At 43.4% G+C, this 13,902-nt stretch overlaps 1 protein-coding gene across 12 annotated transcripts in view; it reads right to left on the reverse strand.

Moving 5' to 3' along the window:
- Positions 1 to 13,902, reverse strand: part of DLG2 (discs large MAGUK scaffold protein 2) — a 1,493,215-nt gene that overhangs the window by 1,004,477 nt on the left and 474,836 nt on the right. The window lies entirely within an intron of this gene.

A 13,902-nucleotide genomic window follows, 5' to 3' on the forward strand; every position in this document is an offset into this window, starting at 1 on the left:
GCATTTGTTTCCAGAAACAAGAGTTCTTGGCTAGTCAACAACAGGGTGAGAAAGATTTTGGTACAGAGTACAGACAGGATTTTACACACATTTATTCTTCCATAGAAACACCTTTTAGAATTCAGAGAAAGACACATAACTTGAACAGGGTGAATGGGTTGTGAATGAATCTGATTTGCTCTGAACATTTTCCACCCTGTGAATTTCCCATATGTTTGTTGCATCCACATGTTGTCTCTTGACATATTCATTGATTGTAACAGTTTGGGGGCAGGAGCTTTCTTCTTGTTATACATGCATGCATAAAGTGCCAGCACACTGGGAACCCAGTTCCTCATTGGGGCCCACAGATACTTCTGCAATACAAATGAACAATATTTATGATTTGGTTGACTAATGTAAAGATTATGGATTGTTCATCATGAACTATTTAATGTGATTACTTGCAAGGCCTTGTTTACTCCTTGGCATGCTTAACATAAATTCTGCAACACTCCACTGCAGCAGATGGGAGATTCTGGGTCAGCTTCAGATAAATTAAGAAAATGTGCTTTTCTTTCATTAAATATAAACAACATAGGCAGTGCAGTATCATCTCTCTTCTTTAATTTGATATTAAATTCCCCCACATTTTTAAGTTGCAATAGGCTACAGAATTTTTTTTTCAATTAAAAATGCATAACACAATTAGAACTTGTCAGGGGGAAGTTGGAGATTTTGGAAATTAGGTGGGAGATGGTTGGAGCTTTTGGCACCTGGGGATTTGTGGGAAGCAGTTTGAATTTATGGGATAAACACAGGAGTTGTATGTTATGATCAGAGGTGAAATAGCTAACAATAACTTGATAACTCATTGTCACAGAGTGAGTCAGTTTTTTAAGAAGAATTGTGTTTAGGCTCACCTGTGCCTGCTTCCCAGGTGATGGGACTGACAGTTCAGGGATCAGATGAGAGACCATGTTACCTGAAGGGCTATGATATAAAAAGGCAGGTAAGTAGCAGAGTCAAGGAGAAAGACTTGCGGGTTATATGGTCTATCATCTGACCCCTGGACTCTGAATGTATGTCTGTACTGCAATAAAAACCCATGGCTGGCCCGTGATAGCTGACTCGGGCTCAGGCTAAGGGGCTGTTCGATTGTGGGGTAGATGTTAACTTTGGACTTAGGCTGCAGCCTGAGCTCTGGGACCCTCCCACCTCGAAGAGGTTCCAGCCCAAGCCTGAACATCTACACTTCAATTAACCAGCCCCACAGCCCAAGCCTCGCGAGCCAGAGTCAGCTGGCCCAGACCAGCCGCAGGATTTTAATTGCACTGTAGATGTACCCTCAGTCCCATTACCTGGGATTCAGCAGGATGAACCTGCCACTAGTGAAGCTAAATCCACTGAGCTAAAGGTTTTAAGGGAGGTTGATCTTCTCCCAGTTTTGTGACTCTAGTCCTTTGCATTTTTAAAAATGCCTGAAATTGAAATGAAATTTTTGGGGTTGAGTTTAAATGAAATGTTTCATTTCAACATTATCAAAGCATTTACATTTTTCAGCTACATCAAAATTATTTGGCAAACTTGACACAAATCCATGAATAGTTTCTGGTCGACCAAAACTGCAGTTTTGAATAAACTATTCAGTAAAATAAAACTCACCCAGTATTATTCATTATTCATATTGTGTGTGTGTGGGGGGGGCTGTCTATACATCCCATGCTGGTTCAGCAGCCAAAGGGTTAATGAAGCAACTGTCTGCCTGCTCATCCAGTTCAGATTGGCAGATTTTTCGGTCTTTGTCCCGTGTCCCAACCGCCGTTTTTTTTTTTTTTTTTTTTTGCTTTGGCAACTCTGGTGGGTTTTTTGGGTTTTTTTGCTTCCCCCATGTGTCTCGATATTTTCTGCGTTACATGTGGTCACCCTAGGAACCGGCTAGGAGGAGTTGGGTCATAACAAGGACTTAACTAATGCAGAACAGGGTGTGGTGACATAAGGGAGACAGCTCGCAGGTGTAGCTCCCAATCTCACCACCAGGAAGGCACCACCAGACAAATCGCTAATAATGTACTTCCAGTATGAATTATTGGATGAATTTGTGCTGAAATCTGGAACTTCTAGGAGAAGTACACATTATCACGTGCAGCCAGCAGTTTTCTGAATACTCATGTGGCACAAACATGATTCTGCAAATCTTAGCAAACCAAACTCAAACCTCTTATTCACGAAAATATTTGTGAATCAGTATTCTATGTAAGCAACTTAAATTCCTTTTACTCTGACCATTGATAAAAATAAATAGATACCAAAACATCCAGACTCTGACAGTGCATGCTTAGAATAATAGATTTAGATGATCAGATACTAAGGTGAACTGGATTTTACCAAAAGGGCACCCATAGCTATCAATCAGAAAACCAGAGCTATTACTGTTTCCTTTTAAGGCTACTCTCTAATGCTGTCGTGTGCTAGTCAATGAGAACTCTCTCATAAAAATGTCAGTCTTCTTTGTGTGAGGCTGACTAATCTGAGATTGCACATTCAATGTGGGCAACCTGCCAGCTCTGTGTATGTGGAAAGCTAAGAGTTCTTCCTCTAGAGCAGTTGTGGTTTTGGCAAAGCCCAGAGAGAGAAATCCTTGGGGCAATGCCAAATAACCTTTGCATGCAGGACTAAACTCCATGGGAAATGAGCCAGGCCAGGAAAGCCCAGCTACTGAAACTACAAAAATCAAATGGTGGTTTGAAAAGAGTCCTTTTGCAAAAAGGCACCATTATGAGCATTAGGAACCAAGGAATGATCCACCCACCTATATTTGGATTTCTCCTGAACCTGCAATCTTCCCCTAGATATCCTTAATTTGGTGTAACAAGTATTTCCGTTTAAAGTAAACCATTTCTTCTACATGCACTGTGGGCTATATGAAATTTGCAAGGAAAACTGTAAACCCATATAGTCTTTCTTTCATAGATTCCTAACAGCTTTGCCAGACACACTGGAAATAACTATATTTATATGTCACTCTAACTATAAAATTACCCATTTAAAAATATGAAGCAAAAGACCTAAAAATATTAGTGTATCCTCCTGAAAAACTCTGTCCTATAAGGCCTGTTTGATGCAAATTTACTGCACATTTACTTTGTTGGACAGTATCTCGTTATATACACAATTTTCTTGTCTTTCACGATGATCCTCATGGACAGAAATTGCTATGAAGATGATTGAGCACTCAGACTTGTTTCAGGCTACTTTGAAATTTGAATTCTCTCAGACTCCAGTAATGAAAGAAATAGCCTTTTTTGTATTATTATTATTATAGATACAAGCACTAAAATTATAAACTTTTTGGAGGAGAGACCTCTTTAAAGCACCTTACAAATTTTGAATGCTTATAAAGAATATTAGTAGCAATAGATATATTCCTTGTGCATGTCTCCGCCATATTCACCACGATGGCACAATTTTTTGAGTCACAGCCATTGTCTCTAAAATCTGTTCCAGGTACTATTCAGCAAAGATCAGATAATTGCTACGGTCCATTTGTTCAACTGGTATATCATCCTGCTGTCATAATCTGAAGTTTTAGACACGGAAATAAAAGCCCTAAATACAACATTGATGTTCTCTAATAATTTCTTACTCTGTATGTGAAAGATAAGAACCACAAGGCAAATTTTGGCCATCCTGTTGGCACATAAATTTCATAGGTAGCCCCTGCCATCTTAATCATAAGCTTAGCACAGATGTAAGACACAGTGAGAGAACGCAGATATATTGCCAAATCCCATTTTCAGTGTTAAATAGTCATTTGCACTTCAGCCTTGTGTCTGCTGAACGTTATGCAGCTTCTGAAGTAATCAAATTAGGGTGGGTCTTTACACTAGCAGAAGCCAGGGCCGTCCTTAGGCAGATGCAGCATACGCGGCTGCTTGGGGCACCATCGCCGGGACGGGACAGCGAGGAGGTAAGAGTGGGATCAGGTCATAGAGCCTGGAGTCCACCCCCAGCGCTGCGTGCAGCCCGGAGTCCCCGCAGCGGGACTGGGTGGGGTGCAGGCGCTCAGGCTGGCTGGCTGCGCGCTGAGGCAGGGACTCCCTTCCTCGGCAGCCAGCCGGAGCGCCTGTGCTCCGAGTGACCGCAGGGGCAGGAATGCGCACGGCTGGCTGGGCTGGGGAGCGCGCTTCTTGCCCGGTGGCAGCCTGGCAGCGATCCATCCGATCCAGGGGGAGCCGCGCCGGGCAGGAGGAGCTGCCGCCGCCTCGCCGGCCCCTGAGATGTCGCCCTTCACTGCGGTGCCAGCAGCGGTGGCGGACAAGCAGCAGGGGGACACCAGCACAGCCTGGAAGGGCTGAGCAGAGCTGGACTACAGCAAGCTGGGTGGGGCCACGTGCCCCTATGACACGGCCAACTCTGAGGGTGAGTCGGGCAAAGTTCCCCCAACTTCTTCGGCCGTCCTCTCGCCGCCCGCGGGGACATCAGCAATTGGCAGGGGGTCTGCTGGTGGTCTGCAGGCGGGAGCCCTGACTGTGCCCCCTCGACACACTGGGGTCAGTGGGGCACCAGTTTAATCATACTGCATAGGGCCCCATAAAGCCTAAGGAGGGCCCTGGCAGAAGCAACCATTTCTGTCAGTAAAAGGGGAATTGAACTGCTCACCACGGCGCAGCTCAGATAATAGTGTTTGTAATTGATCCAGAGGGCTGATCCAAGCAAGATTCCTCGGGCCTTCATCTCTGTTTTTCATCTTCCAGAGAACAATAAAAATAAATTCATCAACTACCAGTAGGGTTGGTGCTATGTACAAATCAAAGTTTCATTTTATCGGAAGTAATGTGCAAATAGGGAATTAAACCAAAGTTTTTGGTTCCTGCTTTGTTGATTAATCCATCTCATGAAGAACTTGAAACAGACCTGTTATTGTAGAGCCTGCTTTTTCCATTTCAGCTGTGAATAGTGCATCTACCTCCTATTACAACACAGTGAGATAAGTGTTAAAACAGCAGAGTGCTAATTTAATAGGAAAGCCCAAAGTGAAGAGTTCAGGAATCATTCATGCAATTCTTAATGATTTCAAGAACATCTGTAAAATAGACTTATAAGAGGTTTCCTTAGGAGCTGTGATTAATTTCTGAATGTGCTATATTTGCGGCATTTGTAGCAGATCATCTAGGACCATTTTAGGCAATTCCATTAAAATGCTAAATAGTGGAATAATTCTCTGATTGACCAGTAGGAGAGGACAGATGATTAAAAACCTTACAGGCACCTGTGCTGCTGCAACATTTTTAATAGTGGAGGTGTTGAAAGCCAGCCCCCTTACCCCTGTCTGTGCCCCTCCCCACAGAGTTGGGACTGAGAGCAGAGCATGTCCCTGAGAGGGGGGGACCTGGACAGGAACAGGGAGGCGAGGCTGGGCCCAGCAGCCGGGACCCTGGGTGTGGGCCAGCAGCGGAGCCCCAGATGGGGATCCAAAAGTGAAGCCCTGGTCATGGAGCCAGGAGCCTGCATGAGGGGCCAGGAGCAGAGCCTGGGTGTGGGGCTGGCAGCTGGGACCCCTCATGCAGGGCCAGGAACGGAGCCCCACGTGAAACCTGGAGGTGCTACAGCATCCCTCACACTCTTAGTTCACGCGCCTATGAGGGCAACACTCATATTCTGCACATACGCAGTAGGTGGATGCACAAAAACTGACTGATTGTAGCTTCTAGAAAAATACAAATTGGGAATTGGATATGTTGTAAGTATGGCTTTGAAAAGTTCCTTAACAATTGTAAAGGATCTGTCATACGCAAAGAATTTACAAACTCTTGGAAATAATTAAGAATTAAACTAGAGATTACTGAAATCTTCCCCATGAGCTCTTACCAAATTAATATCCTGCTGTTTTATCACCATGCTTTAAAAGTGTAACACAGTTCCCTTTCAATAAATTCCTAATTAAATATAATTAATGAGAATGCGCATAGGCATATTTAATACCATACCTGGCATTCACACTTTGCCTAATACAGGGTTTTTTGAGGCTTAGTGTTTGGCAAACTATTCAGAGCCCATTGTTTATTTAACAAAGTCAGCCCTTTTTGAAAATCTTCTGTGCACAGATCTCTATTTTTATACATTTCTTTTTTATTCAAAATTGGCAAAATGTATTCCAACCCATGGGTTGTTCTGTAGCCTACTGATACAAGATATATGTATAAGGCAGTAATGCAAGAGACCTACCGGCCTGTAAGATATTAGCTTAACCTTAGCATAAAGCTATGAGGTCTACCAGCCTTACCGTAAATAAGTTAACCAGAAGTGACCTTAAGCTACAAAGTAATACAAGAAATATTGGTGTAATAAACAAGTATGGTTAGCTGGCAGCTAACAGCAAGAAATCAGTTGACATCAATTTGGGTATTTTAGGATAGCAACATCAGCAGATATTCAACTGCAAGATTACTATAGTAACTAATCAACATATATGTTAATGAATTTGAGGTAAGTAATATACTAACCTATAGCATAAGGACACTCCACCATTTTTAGTGGGAGGAACTTTAGATATGGATAGAGGAGGCGGGATATTCTTATGAATATTCATGGCAGCCACCAAACCCTATAACAAGGCTCACCACAATCTAAACCAGGTGTGGGCAAACATTTTGGCCTGAGGGCCACATCAGGGTTGCAAAACTCTATGGAAGGCCGAGTAGGGAAGGCTGTGTCCCCCCAAACAGCCTGGCCCCCCGCCCCCTATCACTTCCCACCCCCTGACTGCCCCCCCTCAGAACCTCCAACCCATCCAACCCCCCTGCTCCTTGTCCCCTGGGACTCCACCCCTAATCCAATCCCCCCTGCTCCCTGTCCCCTGAGTGCCCCAACTCCTATCCACACCCACACCCCCTGACAGGCCTCCCCCAGGACTCCCACGCCTATCCAACCCCCCACCCCAACGTCCGCCCCATCCAAAGGCTCCCTGCTCCTTGTCCTTTACCGCCCCCCCAGAACCTCCGTCCCATTCAACCCCCCCCCCCCCCCGTTCCCCATCCCCTGACCACTCCCTCCCCAGAACCTCCACTCCATCCAACTGCCCCCTGCTCCCTGTCCCCTGACTGCCCCCAGGACTCTCTGCCCCTTATCCAACCCCCCCTCCCGCTGCCCCGTTATCATGCCGCTCAGAGCGGCAGGACTAGCAGCCCCGCCATGCGGCAGCATAGCTGCAGGGGACGGGGGACAGCAGGAGAGGGGCTGGGGGCTAGCCTCCCCGGCCAGGAGCTCAAGGGCCAGACAGGACGGTCCCGTGGGTTGGATGTGGCCCGCGGACTGTAGTTTGCCCACCTCTGATCTAGACCATTGGGATCTTCTTACCATGCCGGAGATCGGATAGGACCCTCGTGGATCACCACCTATCTCGCCACTTCTAGTCTCCACAAGGATAGTGTGAGTATGGGTTGGAATATTTGTGTGTCTACCAGTTGTGTTAATAAAACTATTGCAAATTCAAAAAGGTTTTTCCTAGGTTTGAGTGTTGCTACTGTGCACGTTGGGGTTCCCAAATTAATAATAATTCTAATAACTCTTGGCCTAATCTCAGGACTGGACCCAACCAAACCTCAGAGTGTCCATTGGGAATTCTTAAGTAATTAGTATAATTAATGCACAATCAATAGATCAGACAACAGTTCATATACTAACTATTATTTTCAACTATTCATTATTCATGGTGTGTGACTGGTCAGCTAAGCCACATGATATTTTTCCTATTCCCTGACTGGCTGAGTGAAAGATTTTTCTATAGGAAACATAGGAATTGCCATATTGGATTATACCAGTGCCCAGTATCCTATCTCTGACAGTGGATAGTACCAGATGCATCAGAAGAAGGTGAAAAATCCTGCAGTATGCAGTTATGGGATAACCTGCTCTTAATGAAAGTTCCTCCTAACCTCCAGAAGTTAAAGGTTGGTTTATGCCCTGAAGTGTGAGTGACAGTATCATTTCCAAAACTCTTCAGACTTTTCCATTTACTATTATAATTTTGGATATTCTTATTATACAGATAAGTATAGAGTTATGAATCTTATTGAACTTTTGTTCTCACTGATGTCTTCTGGCAATGAGTTACATGGAGCAACAGAATACTGTGTGAAAAAGTATTTCCCTTTATCACTTTTGAATTTGCCACCTTTCTATTTGATTGGATGGCCCCTAGCTCATGCATTATGAGACAAGGAGAATAAAGTTCCATTCCACCTTCATTAAGCCAGTAATTATTTTCTATACTTTTATTATGTCTTCTCACTACAATAAACAATCCAAATCTATTCAATCTCTCATTTTTTCAACAGTTTTTCCAAGCCCCTAATTATTCTTACCACTGTCTTTGAATGGTCTCTAATTCTCTAAAGGAGGTGACCAAAATGAATCACAATATTGTAAGTAATACTATCTCAGTGATGTATATAATAGCTTTATACTATTTTCCATATTATATTCCATCCCATTTTTTAGGCATCCCAAGTTTTTGTTTCCTTTTTTGCCCACTATCATATGAGGACCATAAGAACTCTTCTAACACCAACCTTCACTTATACAAACACAGATTTGCGTTATATTTATGAAACGTTCACTTGTACCAAATGACAGAAATCGACCATATGAAGTATTTTCAGAATAGAAAGGCTTGTAAACAGAGAAGCATATTTTATTCCAATTAATGCTTGCTTCATAATACTAATTTGCAGTATTCATTCATGTCTAACTACGACCGTCTACTTTACTAAATCCTGCATTTAATTAATCAATAGTTACCAATGTTAAAATTAATAAATCCTAGTTTAGCTATTGTTCAACCATAAGCAGTTTACAAAGGAGAATACATGTTACAGAATGAGGGCCCAAGAAAGGACTAAAATGAATGCTGGTTGCAAAATGTTTCATTTTTCACCACGCCTGCTACTACTTTGTGGCACCATAGAATACAGGACACTCTGCTATGGAGAAGTTATCTGTGAAAGGCCAGAAACTTCACATTTCAATACAACTTGGCTTCTTTTGCTGGACTATGAGCTAAAGAAACACCTCCAGGTTAACTTCCTCACTAGACAGTACTTCAACTGTTATACAACTTTTAGGATTGTACTCCTGTATGGCTAGGAAAATGCCCTCAAATCTGATGGCATGCTTGGGAAAAAAAGAAAAATATATCTAGACAGTACGCGTAAGCTACAATGTAAACCCAAGTCCATAACAGATTACTTGAATGATAAATCAGTGTACCCCTCCATAGCTAATCACTTTATATAATCATTTAATTGTTATCTACTGATGTGGTTAATCCATGTGTAATCAATGTATGAGGAATAGATTTTAAGTTGAAGGCATACAAATAAGAACATATAGGATAGTATTATGGGGTACAGGATTGATAAACATGTATTACTGGTAACAATGTGTTTAGTACACAAGTAAGACAAAGCTGTAATGAAAGGTCAACAGGCTTTAGGCCTGTAAAATCTTCAGCTTAGCCACACAAGGCCTTAGGCCTGAAACACGTTGGTTTGACTAGTTGAGCGAAAGATAGCCATATAGCATTAAAGTGTATGATTACAGTAAAAGATGTGTTAAGTGCTGATATTCTGGAAACTATGCAGCAATAGACTGGAAAATAAGCTGCAATGTGCTAGTTAATACCGCAAGATGCCCGATAGTAACATTTTAGGGGATTCTGTAATCATCTCAAATTGCTATGGTAACTCATTGACATAGATGTTAATGAAAATAAGCAGAATTTATGGGATAGCCAGTGAGAAATTGAGCATCTCTAAATTAATGGAGTGTGGCGGTATGGATAAGGCAAAAGGGGTTGGAACCCTTTTGCATATGTATGAGCCTCAATAGGCGAACGCATAACTCAAAATAAAAAGATTTTGCCTGGCCTGGGTGCTGGGGGAAACACACGAGGATATGCCAGAATAGCAATCATAGATGATGATGACGACAATGAGGATGACGATGAGGAAGATGATGACGACACTCCCGGGTCCTCCAGCAGGAGATGTGAGTGCTACCAGTCAGAGGGCTAAACAGTTTTCACTCTCTCTAGCGATCTGCTATTGTATTTCAGCATTCATGGGATTGTTTATCTGCTTGGTGCATTTGTTAAGAAAAAGATTTGTCATAAAATGCAGCTGTTTCTCATGTGCTTTTTTGGTCTCTTTTCTAATGATACTGACAATATTCTTGATGCTGTAGCCTCAGCAGACTGAACATTTGTTGACCACTGCAGTTTCAAATAAAATATAGTAAATATTTTACATAGAAGTCAAACTTCCCTGTTGTCCTGTGCTATTCGCATTGTTGTCCACCATCATGCTAAGCAGATGCTAAAACAAAATACTTGAGACAAATGGTCAAGAATGGGGAAGGGGGAAGATAGCCTACACAAAGAATTCCAACTAAAACACTGCACCATGGCTCACTGATGGTCATTGACTAAAGAGATGAGTGAGAAAGTTAATAACTCCATGGTTCTGCTGAAAGCCCTTGGCATTCACCCACTGCTGAGTCACACTCCTACAAAAGAAGCTATTTCCTTCTTGCTTTGTCTAAAGACCTGTTTGCCTCCTAGCTTGAAATCAGAAATTCTGCAGCCACTGCCATAGTCAAGACATAGGGTTGCCAGTGTCTGATTTTCGACCGGAATGCCTGGTCAAATAGGGACCTTGGCAGTTCCAGAAAGCACCACTGATCGGGCCATTAAAAATCCGGTCAGCAGCGCAGCAGGGCTAAGACAGGCTCCCTGCCTGCTGTGGCTCTGTGCAGCTCCCAGAAGCAGTGGCATGTCCCCCCTCTGGCTCCTACGTGTAGGGACAGCCAGGGGGCTGCGCACGCTGCCCCCGCCCCAAGCACCGGCTCAGCAGCTCCCATTGGCTAGGAACCACAGCCAATGGGAGATGCAGGGACAGTGCCTGCAGATGTGGCAGTGCGCAGAGCCGCCTGGTTGCACCTCCACGTAGGAGATGGAGGGGGGACAGGCTGCTGCTTCCGGGAGCTGCTTGAGGTAAACGCCACCTAGAGCCTGCACTCCTGACCCTCTCCCATGCCCCAACCCCCTGTCCCAGCCCTGATTCCCCCTCCTGTCCTCCAAACCCCTCGATCCCAGGCCGGAGCAACCTCCTGCACCCCAAATCCCTCATCCCTGGCCCCACACCAGAGCCTGCACCCCCAGCCGGAGTCCTCACCCCTTAACCCCCTGCCCTAGCCCAGAGCTCCCTCCTGCATCCTGAACTGCTCATTTCTTGCCCTACCCTGGAACGCTCACACCCAGCCCAGAGCCATTACCCCCCTCACACCCCAACCCCCTGCCTCAGCCTGAAGCCCGCTCCTGCACCCTGAACTCTTAATTTCTTGCCCCACCCCAAGCCTGCACCCCCAGCCAGAGCCCGCACCACACCCGCTCCCACACCTCAACCCCCTGAGCAAGCCTAGTGAAAATGAGCAAGTGAGTGAGGGAGAGTGAGTGACGGAGGGAGGGGGGATGGGGGCAGGGCCTCTGAGAAGGGGTGGGGAAGGGGACAGGGCAAGGATATGACTGCAATAATCAGGCAACTTTACAATGAAATACCGCTGTACTATATAGCCACAGATTCATGCTGCAGAGTTTTCCATTCAGGGCAGAAATACTGCTCCTGGCTACCAAAATGCTTGGTTCTGAAGCAGCTATGGCAGCTGCCATTTTATGCTTCCTGCCTGACAGAGAAAGCTGTACAGAGGCAATATGGTCTAGTGAACTGGGCAATGAACTGGGACCCAGGAGACTCTGCCACTGAACCTGCTGTCCCCTCTGCCCACTTTGCTCTTTTTAAACCCTGCCTGATCTTCGTTATCCTTTGTCTGGTGGGGCTTAGGCTGTGTCTACACCACGCAGCTTTTAGCAACACGGCTGTGCCACTACAGACTTGCCTCTAAAAGGCATGCAGTGTAGCAACCGGTTATTGGCAGGAGAGAGCTCTCCTGCCCACAAAGCACTGTTCACATGAGCACTTGTCGTTGACAAAATGTTTGTCTTTTGGGGGGTGTTCTTTTAACACCTCTGAATGACAAAAGTTTTGTCTTTCACTTACCGGTGTAGACATAGCCTTGGTCAAACACATTTCGTAGACTGGCAGAGAGAGAGAATCATTAAAAGTAATAATTTCAGCATTGTCGCTTCACAGCTCTTAGAGTTTGCTAATAGGTGGCTATCTTGAGCCATTCTCCTTCCTGCCTGTATTCCAGCCAGCCTCCTATTGAGGTAAACCAATATATTCTGACAGTAAACACCGTCCCTGTAACCAGGCCAACATATAAAAGTCATAAATTATTACAGGGAAGCCCCATATCTGTCACATGTTGTCAGTGGGCAAACTCCAGAGTAAGGTGAGTGTGCCTTGAGTTAATGGAGCACCCCAACCAATGAAGTTTTATCCCGGACATTGAGCACTGAGCCTAGCAGGTTGGCCCTGCTTTCGTTCAATATTCAGCAGATAATTAAGTTGGAAACTGAGCTTTCCAAGAGCTATTTATACTGGAGCTGAGTGAAATTTTTTAGATGAATAAATCCATTTGCCAAAAAATGCAGTTTCAGATTACATGAAATTATTGACAAATTCAGCTCAAATTTGGTGAATAGTTTCAGTAAAATGGAAAAAAAAAACATTCAAAAAAGTAAAAATAAAATATAGAAATTAAGTATTACAACTTTTCACTTCAAAATGATGTTTCATTTATACATTTACCTGGATAAAAATGAGTAAAAAAATCACCCAAAAATGAGACACAAAAACTGAAAAAACTTTTGTTTCAGGTCAGGTGAAACATTCTATCCAAGGTGAGAAAAACAGAAACATTTCAATTTCGGTTGATCTGAAAAACTGTGGGTTTTTTTTTCATTTCATCTACCAAACTGAAATATCAATTATTCAACGAGCTCTAGTCTACATACTCTGCTCAGCCTTTTTGAACCTCTTTGATTATCCAGCCCTTTTCCCTCCATTTCACTCATTCCATCTGCACGTGAACCCCTCTCTGTTCTCTCTCTTGCATTAACCACATCTGCTTTCTGGCTCCTAGCATCCAGAAGGAAAGTATACAGCACACTGACCCTACATGCTGTAACAATGCCCCACAGTTCTGTAGCAATCTGATTCTGGATTCTGCAACAACTCAGTGTTCCCATCAACTTGTGCAATTTTATCACTCGTCTAGCAGGATGTGGCACTTTACTTAAAACTCCATCTCCTGGAGATAACTGATTTCGTTATCCAAAAAAACATTTCATTAAACCAAAGGAAAAAAAAAAGTTTTCAGTTCTCATGATTGCAGAGAAAAGCTTGTATGCATGATCCAAGTGTATCCTAGAGGCTCACAAACCAGAAGGAAATAAAATTTAAAAAGCTATTATTTTTTAATGTCTTATGATTTGGGGGTTAGATAATTTTCAAATGCTTGTGATGGGCAATGTTGAAAACTGACAATACATAAAGGTTTGTTGAATGCACAAAACAAACAAAAATAGATAAAGCAATTTTTACTATTTTTTCCCTAATTTTCAATATCCATAGGAGTTACTGTATTACAGGTGATAGCAGTAAGTACATCTTTATATGTTTCTGGCATTTTTAAAGCTGATCACATCACTTTACAAGCAATTTATGAAAACAAAATCAAAGGATTGTTAACTAGAACCATGGCATTGGTTGAACGGAGGAAAAGAAATGCTCAAACATTCCAAGGAACAAAATGGCTGCCAACTATTACTTGGTGTACTGGCTGACATACATGGGGATAAACTGCTATACATCTTTATGAATAACAAATACAAATATTTTTGCTTCCAATAAAGACCAGAACACAAAAGGGACACATGTTATTGGTGATATGTCCAGAGAA

This window comes from Lepidochelys kempii, chromosome 1 (assembly GCF_965140265.1).
Source record: "Lepidochelys kempii isolate rLepKem1 chromosome 1, rLepKem1.hap2, whole genome shotgun sequence".
Taxonomy (NCBI): Eukaryota; Metazoa; Chordata; order Testudines; family Cheloniidae; genus Lepidochelys; species Lepidochelys kempii.